The 14,624-nt window shown below is 46.8% G+C and overlaps 1 protein-coding gene and 1 long non-coding RNA gene across 11 annotated transcripts in view; one reads left to right on the top strand and one right to left on the bottom strand.

Moving 5' to 3' along the window:
- The window catches only part of PITPNC1 (phosphatidylinositol transfer protein cytoplasmic 1), a 237,959-nt gene that overhangs the window by 191,747 nt on the left and 31,588 nt on the right, over positions 1-14,624 (top strand). The window lies entirely within an intron of this gene.
- LOC117795719 lies at positions 387-12,872 on the bottom strand. Its single transcript, XR_004619853.1, has 4 exons — positions 12,751-12,872; positions 3,568-3,750; positions 2,986-3,105; positions 387-966 (listed from the first exon to the last, which is right to left on the bottom strand). It is a non-coding gene; the product is annotated as an uncharacterized LOC117795719 (long non-coding RNA).

Below are 14,624 nucleotides of genomic sequence, written 5' to 3'. Positions count from 1 at the left end.
AAACATAAACCTTTTGAAAATGAAGTCCACTGTTTGACCAACTGGGCTCCCAGTGTGGTTCAGGTTCTTTTTTTTCGTTTTTGCCTCCACATTTTGGGATTCGAACCTGCTCTTAGCAGATGCCTAGCTGCTTCATTGCAGGCGTGTGCTCTGCAGCTGCTGTCCCTTCTTTAAAACACTGGGAGAGGCTGATGTGAATTACTCTCGGTTTGACTCAAAGGTGGAGCGTTTTAACGTCACCCGTGTACACTGTGCTCTGCAGCCAGCCGTGCTCATGAATTTTCAGAGAAACCAAGTGAAATGCTTTCTGCATAACTGAGCCTGCAGAAGAGAAGGAGAAACTTGGCCTCCCCTTATCTCATTCTACGGAGGAGATCTTTCTGTGGTTCCATAGCGAGTCCGCTGATACTTAACGTGGCTTCAAAGCCATCGTGAATCCGGTGAAGCCGTTCCGGTTACTTCCTTGGCTCCTTCAGCCTGGGTGGGCGCTGCTGTCCTCCCCGGGCATCCTGACCTCTTTGGGAGCTCAGGCCTTTCAGGAAGAAAACTGAATTAATTTCAGCTCTTCGTCTTAGATTGCTTTGCTGTGATCCTGCCTGGGACTCAGGGAGTTCCCTCCTGATTGGGTGGAAAGTCTTGGGATAAATATGGAATACTAATGACAAAATCAACAAGTCTCATTTCTAGTCAGCGGGTGCCTGATTCATCTCCTTGTGCTTTGTGCTCCCAGGAACCAGCCCTGGAAAGTTTCTTTTCATTTACACAGACAAGCGAGGACCTTTTATTTCATTCTTCATAGTCATTCATTTCTCTTGGTCATAAAGTATTCTTTTCAAGGATGCGAGAGGTGAATAGTCATTCATCCGATAAATATCTACTGAGTACTCACTGAGTGTCACATGCAGTATTAAATGGCGACACGGCAATGAACGGAAGAGTCCCTTCTTCCCTCAGGATCCTTCCAGTCTGGCAGGGGAGCCAACAATAGAGAATCACATTAGTACAGATGGATTTAAGAGTCAGTGCCATAAGGAAGCATACATGATGGGGAAAGAGACCACGCTGGGGAAACTGAATTTAAGAGGATGGGATCGGGAAAGAAGTTCTGGAAATGATGACATACCAAGACCCACAGGATGAAAAGAACTGGGGGATAGTGCTCCAGGTGAAGGTAATAATGTGTGGCATCCTGTGTGTGACACACATGAGGAAACGAAAGAAGACCAACATGGCAGCAGCAGCAGAAACAAAAGTATGAAGGGCACAAAGGTTGGGGCCATGTTAAGACGCTTCAATCTTACTCAAGTGCAGTGGAATGCCTTTGCAGAATTTAAAGCTGGGCATCATATGATCTGATTTGTGCTTGTAAAAGATTACTCTGGATGGAGAAGGGACTGGAATGAAGCAGAGTGGAAGTCAGGAAATCACTGAGGTCTTTGGAGTTATCTGCGTTATTGGTTTTTCACATTATGTGGTGGCTTGAACTGGAGGGCTGGGAACAGATGGTTTTGAGGTATATTTTGAAGACAAATTGACAGGGATTGGTAATGGACAGGATATGAAGATGAGAGAAAAGCAGGTGTCAGGATGAACTTATTAATGGCTTGGCCAACAGATAGACAGGGGTGAGAAGAGGAATGGATTTTGAGAAAGATGGATGGATTTTGTGATGCCAGCGAGCCATCCAAATCAAGTAGAAGTGTAAATCTAAAGCACAGACGAGAGATCTGGAATGGTGACAAATGTGGGAGTAATTGGAAAACAGAAGATACTTAACACGCTGGAGATGAATGAGAGGGAGAAAGCATAAAGTATAAGCAGGAAATGAGTTCAGGTCCGAGCATGAAGGGATGACAGCATTTGGAGATCAGGAAGAGGGTGGGGAGGCTCCACGAATCTACAGGAACCTGGCAGAGAGTTGGAGGAAAGACAAGGAGAGTGCACCAAGGGAATGCAAGTTTCAGGAGGAAGCAAGTGATCCATTGGACTGAGCACTGCCGTGAGGTCCAGTAAAACAAGAATGCAAAACCATCCTCTAGAACAGTGGTGCTTCCAATGTCTGGAGACATTTTTGGTTGTCACAACTTGGGGATGCTACCGGCAACCAGGAACGTTGCTAAACGTACTATAATGGACAGGACAGCGCCTCCTCCCCCACCAGAGAATTTTCGGCCCCCTGATGTCACTAGTGCTGAGGCTAGTGACACCCTAGGGAAACCCTGCCCCAGAGGAAAAGGTCACCAGAGATTAATGGAATTTGGGATTCAGCTCTTTCGCTCAGAGCCTCCCCTGCCTGTCCGGGAGTATGAGGGTTTCTTCGCAGCTGTGGAAGAAAGGGGCCCCAGAGGTCTCAGCCCTGCACACTCTCCATCAAGTACTGCTCCCCAGAGTATCACTGGCCGATGCTGCAGGTGGAATTTTTCCTCACTTGCCCTAGCAGTTAGACCACAAAGGAATGGCATAATCGGGAGTATGCTGTGTGGACTCCCTTGTAACCCCAATCCCATATCACTCAGCTTCCAGAATCCAGACTGCATAGGAACCCAGCTGAAGGGAGAGAAGGGACAGAAGAGTTTCCTAGGCTGTTTTGGTTGTGTGTCATCAGCCAGGCACTGAGAACAAGGGGAACAGCCGATTCAGAGGCAAACCATTTCCAAATAAATTTCCACTTGGCACACTGTAGATAATTAATATCCCCCTCCCCACCGCAAGAGTTTTCTTGTAAAATGACTGACCTGGTCATTTTCTGCTTAAAACTACCCTCACTGGCTGGGAGGAAGCCCAGTCCCTGAGCAGGGCCCTCTGCCCTCGCCACTCCCTGGTCCTCCCCACCTCCATGCCATTCAGCTGGGGATCTTCTCCTCCGGGGCCTCTCCTGGGCCCCCCACTAACCTGCCCGCCATCAGCAGAGCATGCTACTCATACTATCTCACAGGTCTGTCGTGAGCCCCATGAAAACAAGAGCTGTCTACTCCATCACTTTACCTCCCCAGCGAGTACAGCACCAGCACAAGGCAGATGGTCACAACACAGTTGTTGAATGAATAAGTGAAAGCCGGGGGCCTTGTTTTTTTCCTTGCAGCAGCAACAATTTCAGAGCAAGTGCTAGCAAAGAAAATGAATTTGTTACCATTAAGCTAACAGTTATGAATCAGAATTCTTTTTTTTTCTTTTTCTTTTTTTTTTTTTTATCTGAGGCATACAGCTTTGCAGGCTTTTTTCTTCCAATCCATCTTTGTAAGTTGACTATGTCAGCATCATAAATAGGAACACGTTTTCCACGGAGAAAGCCAAAGTGCTGGTGGGCTGACTCTGGTCTGAGATTTTTGATGCTTATGCATTCAGACCAGGGCTATCTGGGTCAGTCGTCTCCTCCCAGCTCCGGTCACACACACCGCTGTCCGGGCCGAGGCAGGGGACTGGAGCGCTTGCTTTTCTCCTTTCCTTTCTCCCTGGAAACCTCTGAGCCACACGGGAGGCAAGAATGCCTTTCTCGTTAAGGTGACTGGAGCTGGGAATTTTCCGCTGGGTGCCCTCTGCCTGGCAGAACCTTGTGCCACCACTAACCAGAGATTCAGAAGGACACTCTGGAGACTCAGAATCAGGTGACAACCCAGTGCTCTCCTCGTTCTCATTTTGCAGGGATGCTGTTTCCTATCCACAGCGAGGGCCTGAGCTCCAACTCCCAAGAGCCTCTTAGCCTCAGGTTCTGTTCTCATAACCATTGCAGGACTCTGCAGGGCGGCGCCTCTGTTGTAGAAGAAAAAAAAAAAGAAAAAAACAAACCAGTGTGATTTCTCAGAAACAGGGAGCACCTCATTCAACCTCAACACGGCCCCGCCAAGGCCCTGCCCCCATCAGTCATAAAGCGCTTTGCACCCAGTGACATTAGCACCCCAAAGCAGGAAAGAGGAAGTGAAGCCAGGACCTGAGCAGGCCGTACTCGCTAGCCAGTTTATACGTGGTTCCTTTCCTCTGCCAGGAGTTCCATCCCAACCTTTCATGCTCTGCCGGGGTTTCAAGGGGAGGGTCCCAGCTCAGGAATGAGGAATCCCCGTACGATACGTCACAGGGCGTCTGCCGAAGGCACAAGCAGCGAGCCCCTACCTGCAAAGCTGAGTTGGCAGTTTGGGGGTACGGGAACTAAATCTCAGCACCCAGCCTATCCAGGACAACTCCAAGGCCATGCATCAAGAGTTCTAAATCGGAGGCTGTTGGTATTGGTTGAATGTGAAGTCCAGCACCCTGCCTCCTTGATTGACCAGAGACAGTGGTAGCGCTGTTGGCCTCCTAGGTGCTGCCCCCCATAGCTCTCCCCCAGGGACACAGATGTGGGGGGCATGTGCTTCTACATGTTCTGACATGCCTTCGCTAGAAAGCAGGGCTGGGGGGGAGAGAGGTAATCACCCGGTGGAGGGGTTTAGACGTAGAGGACTTTTCGGTGCTCTGTTGTGCTGTGTCGTGTTTTGTTTTGTAGTCTTCATTGATTTATTTAAAGCAAAGGGCAGTCTCTAGACCGTTGGTTCTCATCTGGGGACAATTTGTCCTGCCAGGGTACACCTCGCAGTGTCTGGAGATATTTTTGATTGTCACCACGGGCGGGGGAGTGATGCGCTTCTGGCATCTAGTGGGTGGAGAGGCCAGAGATGCCGCTAAGGATTCTACAATGAACGGGATAGCCCCACAACGGAAAATCATCTAGCCCACGATGCCGGTAGAGGCTAAGTCGAGAAACCCTGCTGTAGACCAGTCCAAGGAAAGGGAATTTAGTAAAACCTATTAGTAGTAAGACTCCTTAGTGGATTTCTTGAGTTTGCATTCGTTAAGGGCTTACTGTGTGCCAGGCGCTGCTAGGCGCCGAAGCTCTAGAGGCCATGATTATGTCTCGTCTCTACTATCCTTTGTACTTGGTCTTCTTTTAAGATGACAGAAATTCCTCTTTCCCTTTATTTTGGGGTTTGTAAAAGAAGTCTCCCTCATTGGGAAGCGTAATCCCAGTAGAAATAGAACATAATAATTTTAATGGGAAAATTTACAGTGTTTTGAACTCAGGGAGAGACGAAGGGAAAGGCTAACGTGAGGCTGTCTTGGAAGTCTGAACCCCTGTAGTAGGTCTGATTGAATTAGGACAGTACAGGGGAGGTTTTAGGCAGAATTTGAGTTAGAGCATTCCCCTTGAGTGGGTTGCCAAAAGGGATTCCTTTGAACCCAGTTCTCGAGACCCTGGATTCTAGAGTCTTCCCAGACCAGCAGCCAGTCCATTGGTCACACAGATCTAAACATCTGTGGAATTTTCTCTTCAGGGAGAAGGAACAGAACAAAGAGAGAAACACCTGATTTTTCCAATAACCGCCAAGGATGAGAGATTAAATGCTGTTTGCTAAGTACAATGGGCCCCAGAAAGGGAACAGAGAGACCAAATGAGCAAATATTGCCATGCTCAGTACCCTTCGGTACAAAGTGCTTCATCCAAACTACGCCGCTCCCTCCAGTTAAAATACCATCATTTTGGTCTTCATGTTGGCGACGGAGGGTGGTGAAAATTTTCAGTGATCTCCAAATGGCCAGATTTAACCCAGCTGCCTCATGCTGGGGCATGTCATTGAGTTGAGTTTGCTGTTGTGTTGTGACTATCATTTCCCACGTTTCCCTCTGTCCATCTGTTTCTCTCTGAGAGTAACGCAGCTGTTTAGTGATGGGTTCCAACATTGGGGCTGGGCCCCTCTGGGTAGTCAGAGGAGTGACTATCATTGGCGTGGAGAGAAGGAGGGACCCTTGGCTGCCCAAGGGCTCCCTGGTCCTAGACCCTAAGATGGTCAGCTGCTGCGTCGCAGGCCCCTGAGCCCTCCTCCTTGGTGAGCTCTCCATGAGGCCAGTACTTGGGAGGGGGAGCTCTGGAAGTAGCCAGAGCAGCAGATGAAAAGGGAAACAGTGGGACACCTTTAAGAAGCCTGTGATCCAGTTGGAAGAAGGTGTCACAGCATAAAAGGCTAAGGAACGGCTGGAGGCGGCAGGAGAAGTGGCTTCACAGCCAGCTGAAGTTTACTCCCTGGAAACTCTGCCCCGTCCTCACCACACCATATCACGGAGGGGGCAGCTCCACGGACAGAGGTGGTCAGGGCTGACCTTACAGGAGTAGGGGAACCTGAGTTGGGCCTGTAAAAAATGACAAGGTTTGCTCTTTGTTCACAAAGTAATATATGGTCCTTGTAGAGAATTCCAGCATGTCAATAGGTAACACTGAAAAAACCAGTGTCCTAAGATGCCTCGTCACAGAGATAGCTGTGGCTAAAGTTGGTGTTCCAATCTTTATACTTAAATGTGATGCATAAGTAACGTTATTTTTTAAAGATAAGCCCATGCTCTGCAACTAGACCACACTGTACCACTTTGCAGTGTGCCTTTTTTCACTAACAATATAACTTTGCCATCTTCTCTTGGCCGCGTGCGTGTCTCTAGCAGGTTTTGTAACGGCTATATAATGTGCCATCGTCCGGTTATGCCGTATTATGCCATTCCTCATTTGGTGGACATTTAGAGCATTTCCATTCTCTTGCTATTATAGTACAGTATAGCGTCTTATATGATATCGTATAGTACAGTGTAGTCTATAGTAGAATATAGCATCTGATATGATATCTTGTCTGTGTTGTTCTAATGTTTCTATAGATTAGATTCTAAAAGTGAAGTTGTCGAGTCAACGGGTATGTGGATTTCAATCCTGCTAGATACAGCCAAGCTGCCCCCACTCCAAAACTATATTAAGTTACCTTCTGACCCACACTTGTACGCCCGCGAACAATTTTGAAATCAGTGAGACTGAGGAGAGTGTAGTGAGGGTGGAGGGAATAATAATCCCAGTGCATATTCAAGGGGGAGTGAATAACTAGCTGTCTGTCCGAGGCAGAAGGCCTTGAATGCCAAGCTAAGGAATTTGGATTTTATTCTGCAAGGAGCAGCAGGCTTTCAAAGCAGAGGTCACCAGCCGCCATGCAAGGGGACTCCGTTCGTGACCTCACCAGGGGGATGGTGAGGGCAGGCTTCTGGATGCCAAGAGGTTGGGGATCCTCCAACTCCATCAACCTACTTCTTTCCCTGTCCCTCTACCTCTTTCATGAACAAGTAGCCTTCAGCCATCTCACCAGCAATAATATTTCATTAACGAACAGAAACTTCTGGAAGTAAAAAGGCATTAAACAGCCGTTCAGCTCTCAACAACCCTGGCTACCTCATTTTTAGACCAGTAATAGGCAGCTCACTTCCCTAGGAACAAATAGGTAATCTCCTTAGGATCTCATTCGTTCCAAACAAAAGAAAGCTGGGTCACCAGGTCTTACCAAAGTACCATACGTAGTGCTGATTCTGAAAACTATTGCTGTTCTTTTGGCCTGATTATGTGGAACAATTTACCATGTTTTAAGCAAAGACAAATATATTAGCAAAACAGTAGTGCCCAACTCCATCCTAGAGAAAGGGTTTTCAAGTCTTAATTTTTCAAGGGAAAATAAATATTTAACTTTTGCAGTAATTTGCACGAATGAGGTCCCCCTGAGCTCAGTGCCTGGAGTAGTAGTTGGAAATCTTAACAATTGGATCTGGTAGTGAAAGGCCAGACCCAAGTAGGTCAAACAAAATTGAGGCAGATAAATTCCAAATACCAGACAAAACCAGAGATTCTAAGTCTCTGCCAGGAGTAGAGTTGCTGATTATGGCATGGGATCATTGACTCGGTAGAAAAAGTCCTTGGGGAAATGGCTGTACGCCCCAACAGGAAGGACTCATCCAAGCAAATCATCCGTAAAAGGGAGAAACAATTGGGCTTGTTATAGTGAGATCTATGCAAGAGATAACCTCTAGAGCCTATAGATGGGGATTCCCACCCATGCTTTTCATGTGAAAATGACTCAACCCTAAGGTAACAAGGGGCCCTTGGCTCTGCCACGCTTCCCAAGTGATGCATCACCACCAATTACTGTGTCTTGTATCTCTTCCTTCCTTCGAATGAGTGGATGGAGAGATGGAGAGATGATGGGATGGGGTGATACGATATGAAAGGCAAGGCATGAAAAGGACTAGCACAGTCCCTAGCACACAATAAGCATTTAATAAATGTTCCCTTCGCCTTGCTTGGGCTCTGGCATTGAGATCTGCAGATGTGTTGCTGGGATGATTGCTCAGTAGAAACCATGTGTCTTCGGAAAGTGGCTGCTGTGAATGGTACTTTGGGAATTTGTTTGCATATCGCTTTTTACTTGTTGGCATGACTGAATGGAGAAGAGAAACAGAGGGTTTGTTCCCAAGATCATAGAATCCTCTGCGTGTACAGCGAGCTCCTTCAGAAACTACAGCCATTTCTATTGCTGAGATTTTTTTTTAATGGGTTGTTATTTCTTATGTTATTATGTCACCTGAATTCAGAACAGCATGTGCCTCTGATATGTCACCTCTAAGAAGCCTTAGAAGTTACATTTATTGTTTGTTGTGCCAACTTCAGGCTGTCTGTGGCACCGGAGTCCCAAGGTGGTGCCCAGTGCAGTTTTGACATTCTATCACTGTCCGACGTTCTTACCAGGTGTATTTTACTTTATTTTATTAGAGATTTTATTTACTTGTCAGAGAGAGAGCGCGTGCGCGCGCGCACAGGTAGGAGGAGGGGCAGAAGGAGAGGGAGAAGCAGGCTCTCCGCTGAGCAGGGAGCCTGATGTGGGACTTGATCCCAGGACCCTGGGGTCATGACCTGAGCCAAAGGCAGACATTTAACTGACTGAGCCACCCAGGCATCCCTTACCAGGTGTATTTTAGAAGAATAACATTTAAGACTCTAAAAGAAGAAAGTAGGAGCCAAAAGACCCAAGGGTTTCAGCCAAAAGTGAACAGATGCACCCAAACTCTTCTTCAATTCTGTCTCATGGGGAATCTCCCTCCATACTTTCAAAAAAAACAAGGCTTTAAATCCACAGCGTGCTCAGGATTTGGACCAGCGACATCGGCCTCTGCTATTTTTAGTTTTAGTAAATGAAAACGCCAGAACTTCTTAGCCCTTAGAGCAGAGTTCCCGAATCAGGTCAGAATCACCTTGGCAGCTTTACAAAATGCCAGGTAGCTGGAACCTACCCTAGACCTACCAAACCAGACACAGGAAGATGGGAACCAAGGATCTATGTGTCATTGCACCAGGTTTGGGGAAATAGCTTCAGAGCAGAGCTTCCCAACTTTTTCATGCTGTGACACATGTAGAAAATCATTGGGTTTGATTGGCATATCAGGGAGGAGCTCCTGGTCAGAGATGACCTACCCAAGGGTCAGATGACCCAGTGTGCCTCCCCAATGGCCAAGAGGACCAGTATCTTGTCACCTCTATTATTCAAGGTAACACAGCTCTGCCTAAGAGAGCTCCATTTCCTGTGTTCAAGTTTCTTATACCATTTTACTGTTACTTAATTTTGTGGAGGGAAAAGGAAATAGCAAGGTAAACCTGGAAGACCACCTATTCCCTATTGAGGGGAGGGGTCAATGCCTTTGAATTTCATTCCTTCTGCTGGGTATCTAATACCATCTGGGGAGTCACATCAACGTCTTCCTTGCCAGCCAATGGCGTTAATTATAATATACATTTGCTTAGTTTCTTCCCACATTGCTTCTGAGCCGGGGACCGGCTTCGGACTGACCCTCATCTAAGTTAATTTCCTCCACTCTAAGACTGATTGGTGTCCAGCAGGTCCTTTGGCTCAATCTTGTCCAAGACTTTTCCCAACTGGCTCTCCAACAATCTCCAAGAATCTCTACAAGTCTGATGATGGAGGTTGTATTTTTCCCCTTGAGACATGAGACTTGACCCAGCGATTCTCTCCTCCACTTCTTCCGTTTATTCAGACTCCAAGTACAACTGCTTAGTTTCTGCTCCAGAAATATCCAGGAAAGAATGGGTGCTATTAAATTGCCTGTCTCCATCTTGTATTGTGAAGGGGCCCAGAGAAAGACATACAATTACTAGCTCATTAACTTGGGCCTTAGAACTTTCCACAGATCGCTCACACGCTTGTTAAACCCAGACCCAGAGGGACAAGAACTAACTTCTGAGGGGCTCCTGGATGGCTCAGTCCTTTAAATGTCTGCCTTCAGCTCAGGTCATGATCCCAGGGTCCTGGGTTTGAACCCCACCAGGCTCCCTGCTCAGCAGGGAGCCTGCTTCTCCCCCTCCTACTGCCCCTCCCCCCAGCTTGTGCTCTCCTTCAAATAAATAAATAAAATTTAAACAAAAAGAGAACTTGCTTTCGAGAAAAATGTCATTGCTAGGTTGTTTTATTCGGTTTATCCCAACAATCCAATAGAATAGATATTGCCTCCATTTTATAAATAAGGAAACTAAGGCTCAGAGAATCTTTTTTTTTTTTAAAGATTTTATTTAGTTATTTTAGAGAGAGATAGCGGGGGGATGGAGCAGAGGGAGAGGGACAAGCACAGAGCCCAACCCAGGGCTCAATCCCACGACCCAACCCGAAACCAAGAGTAGGACACCCAAGTGACTGAGCCACCCAGGTGCCCCAAGCCTCAGAGAATCTTAAGTAACTTGCTAGAAGTTTTAGGAAGCTTCAGGTCAGACCCCAAGTGTCCATCCCTAAAGAGTGAGCTTCCGCCAGCCTAGGTGGCTCCTCCCAGTAGAGCTGGGGGTACAAACAACCGTTGTCTGTCTTTGAAAAACCCTCGATTTGTTTCATCTCTAAATGTACTGCATTAACCCCTGAGTCTCACAGATCATTTGAATGGAGAATTTTTGGGAAGGACAGGGTAAATAGGAAAAGGGATCTTTCTAGTCCCTTTGTTAACCCTCTGGAACTCCACTCCCCGCGTTTGGGGAAGAATTTCCTCTCTGTGGCTATTCTAGAAAATAGTGTACTGGACAAAACAAACCTAGTCTGGAAAACAAAAACAAAAACTGGCCTTCTTAAACTGGGTAATGGAGGAACCCATTAAAGAAAAAAAAATGTCACAGCCCCTGAAGAGACATCCACAGACCCCAGTTTGGGAAACATTCCTTTTCTCGTCCTATCATCATCCCCGCAACAGTCTCGTAGTTAAATAACCTGCCCAGATTTACACCGGGAGTGGTTGCTACAGCAGAAATTTGAACCCAGGGGTATCTCATTCCAAGCCTTTTTGGTTGCTTCCTCGGTTCTGCTCCACAGAACCTTGGACCCCACAGAGTTGCTCCTGGGCCCAGTAAACAATGCAGTACATTGTATCAAACAACAAAGGTTGCTATACAGCTATAGGGCTCCACTTGTCACTTTCGTGCTTTATATATGCATTGGGATTCCCAATAATACTATATTTGGAAAAATGAAATGGGTTCTAAAGCTAAAATAAGTTTGACATCTACGCTTTAAAAATGAAAATCCTTGAGTACTTTCATATTACAAATTGATTGGCCGAGTGAACATCTCTATCCCAGTTTCTCTTCAACACGTTGGAGGTCCAGGTTTCCCAAAATAATACAGTACATGAGAGGCAAGCTAGATTTAGGGACAGTTAATCCAGTGCTGATCGCTGTTGCCATGTTGCAAGTCATCAGGAATATTTGTTAGTCTGTTATGAGCTTTTGATTTATCAAGCTGAGGGCCAAATTGTATGTGCTCGGTATGGGTCAAGGCTATTCATGCTTCATAGCCTGTGTCCCAACAGCACAGCTGCAATGAGAGTGAGCAGAAACAATCCACAGCAAGCAGCCCCGGTTCAAAGGCTGCAAACTGAGCCACATCTGAACCACCCTCCTGTATCGGGAGAACCTGGCTCACTGGCTCTTGGGAGAGCCAATGCCTGGCCTCACTGTCACAGGGTCAGGGGGTGGTGCTCTCCAGTGCGCCCTTGAGTGACCATACCAGTTTTGATTAGGTGAGCTTAAAAATACAGAGTCATATGTGTTCGTGTGGAAAGGAACAGGTTAGTGTTACATAACAGGATTTTAGGGCGCTGTCTCTTGTAGCTCTAGAATGGGGAGCCAGACCCAAGGCTGGGGACAAAGGGGTTATGACTTCACATTCCACAGGCAGCTGCTAGTCACCGAGGCCAGGTTCTCCCCAGGGCTGTCCCAGTGCGCCCAGCTGGCCCTCCCCAGCTCCTAGCCTGTATTTGGAGATGGGGGAGGGGACTTCTCAGAGTCACTGGGGTACGATTCTTGGCTAACCCCAAAGCTGTGTGAAGGGAGTATTCTAAGAGGATTCATTACAGAAACTGGAACATCTGCAAAAAAGCTGACTATTTGCGAAGCTGCCAGCCTACGGGTCCACCCTCAGCCCTGCCGCCCTATGGGACAGGAGCGAGACTGAAAAGTGGCCCCAGAAGTTTGTAGGGGAACATAGAGATTGATGCCTACTGCCCATCTGGAGACTTCTGAAGGAGGGGGCTTGTGGAAAGAGCCCATGGCAGGAGCTGGTGTGGAAGTGTGGGCGAGTCAGTCTGGGAATAGGATGCAGGCATTCCCTTGGTCATCATAGGAAATGAAGATAATTGTGTCCTGCTTTAGAGGTTTGTTGTGAGAATTCTGGGATGTTTGCCCTGAGACCAACCATTCCTTCAGTTTAGTATCAGACCCCACAAATTCAAGGCTCTGTCCCACAAAACCACTCCCGTTTTAGATGCCTGTCGCAAGTCCGGGGCCACCTGTACACGTCGGGGTTTCCCACCACCTCCTCCTCTGGTTCAAGAATTTGCTAGGAAGGCTCGAAGAACTCAGGAAAACACTTTACTTACATTTACTGGTTTATTACAAAGACCGCAACTCAGGAACAGCCAAGCGGAAGATGCACAGGGCGAGGTACGGGGGTGGTGGTGCAGAGTTTCCATAACCTCTCCAGGCATGCCACACACCCCACCCGCCTGGCAGCTCTCCAGACCTTGTCAAAAGTTTTTATAGTTCAATCTCCAACACCCCCCCCCCCAGAGATCAGTGGGTGGAGCTGAGGGTTCCCACCCTCTCCCTGCTAGAGCTTTCTGTAACCAGCTCCATCCTGAGGCTATCTAGGGGCCCCACCCAAAGTCACCTCAAATAAATCTCTTATACAAAGATTAAATAACAAAGCAGGCTCTGGTGCTCAGGGAGCATCTGATAAACATTAGCTAGTGTGTTCATTTTCCTTCCATCCTGCTCTTCTGATCACCTCTAGGGAGTCTTTTTTGACTTAGACTTCTCCCTCAGTCCTCACAGGCATTGACCGCGGTCACCCTCGTGGCTGCAGACTATTATTTTGTAGTTTATGCTTAAAATTTCCATGCTCATGGTCCCTCTTCAAATAGAGAGTTTGGGGGTTTTCTGCCACCAAATGATAACTGAGAAGAGCTCAGGACACACACCAAAACACCTCTCCACCACATCCCCCTTTTTTCTCGGCCTTTCTGCCTTTCAGTTGCACTTTCTGAGTCAAGCTCCTTTAAGAGAGGCACTTTGCAGAGGAATAGCACAAGTCGCTCAGTGTTTGTGGTACACTCTAGTGCCAAGAGCAAATGCTTTAAAAATAGCACTTTAGGTATTAACTGCTAACAAAGCCAGAATTGGCTGCTTGTGGCTACAATTTGCATTTGGGGTTGTGTTGTTTTGGGGTTTTTTTTTTCCTTTTTTTTTTTAAGCTGATGCGTAGCAGTTGACCTTTTAAGTGAAGTTTTAGGTCAGCTCTCAAACACACTCTGAAAGTTTCTTGGTTTTGTTTTATTTCAACAGCTTCATTGAGAAACAGTTCCCATACCGTACAGTCACCCATTTCAAGTAGAGAATTTGATGGATTTTTGTATATTCACAGATATGGGCAGCCTTCACCACACTCAAATTTAGAACATGGTCATTGCCTCAAGAAGAAACCCTGTCTGCTTTGGCTGTCACTCCCCTACTTTTTTACCCCCAATCCCACCCCAGCCCTAGGAAACCACTAATCTTTTTTTCTCTGTAAATTTCCCAGTTTGGGATATTTCATATGAATGGGATCCTTTAATATATGGCCTGTTGTGACTAGCGTCTTTGAAAGCCCCACATTTTTTATGTGCATTCCTTTTAGGATTCTAGCTCAGGTAATCTGGGTCCAAATTCAGAGTTAAGTTTTACCCGGTTGAAATGCCATTCATTGATGGGGAATGAGAATATCTGCCTCCCTTTGGAGTCTTCAAGACTCCAAGAAAGCAGGAAAAAAATCTGATAAGTGTTGTTAGTTCATCCCTATTTTGGAACCGAGTATTATAGTTACATGATGTAACAATTCCTAGCCAGTTACTGCTTAGCCCTATTTCATTTAACATTTATCAAAAACCTCTAATTTCAATTAACAGGGCAAGCCCCTGTTGGATTTAGTCCTTTGTGGTTCAAATTGAAAGAATAATTAATCACAGAGATTTTATGTCTCGGTGAACGTTGACTAATAATATTGCCTCTGAGATGCCAGCTGAGCTCCAGCCAGGCCAAGACCTCCTGGAGGCTCCTTCTTGCACCTCCCGGAGGTGAAACTGATTCTAACAAATGCGGGGACACAGTTTCACAAGGGCTGCACTAATGAAGTCCACCTTTGTTCTGCTTTGTCCAAGTGCAAGATGGATGAAGCCTGGAGGTGTCACTGGCTCTCAGGAGGGAAAGCCTTCCAAAG

This window comes from Ailuropoda melanoleuca, chromosome 13 (assembly GCF_002007445.2).
Source record: "Ailuropoda melanoleuca isolate Jingjing chromosome 13, ASM200744v2, whole genome shotgun sequence".
In the NCBI taxonomy this organism is placed as follows: Eukaryota; Metazoa; Chordata; class Mammalia; order Carnivora; family Ursidae; genus Ailuropoda; species Ailuropoda melanoleuca.
The sequence above is the reverse complement of the archived record's forward strand: the minus strand, read 5'-3'. Positions and strand labels throughout refer to the sequence as shown.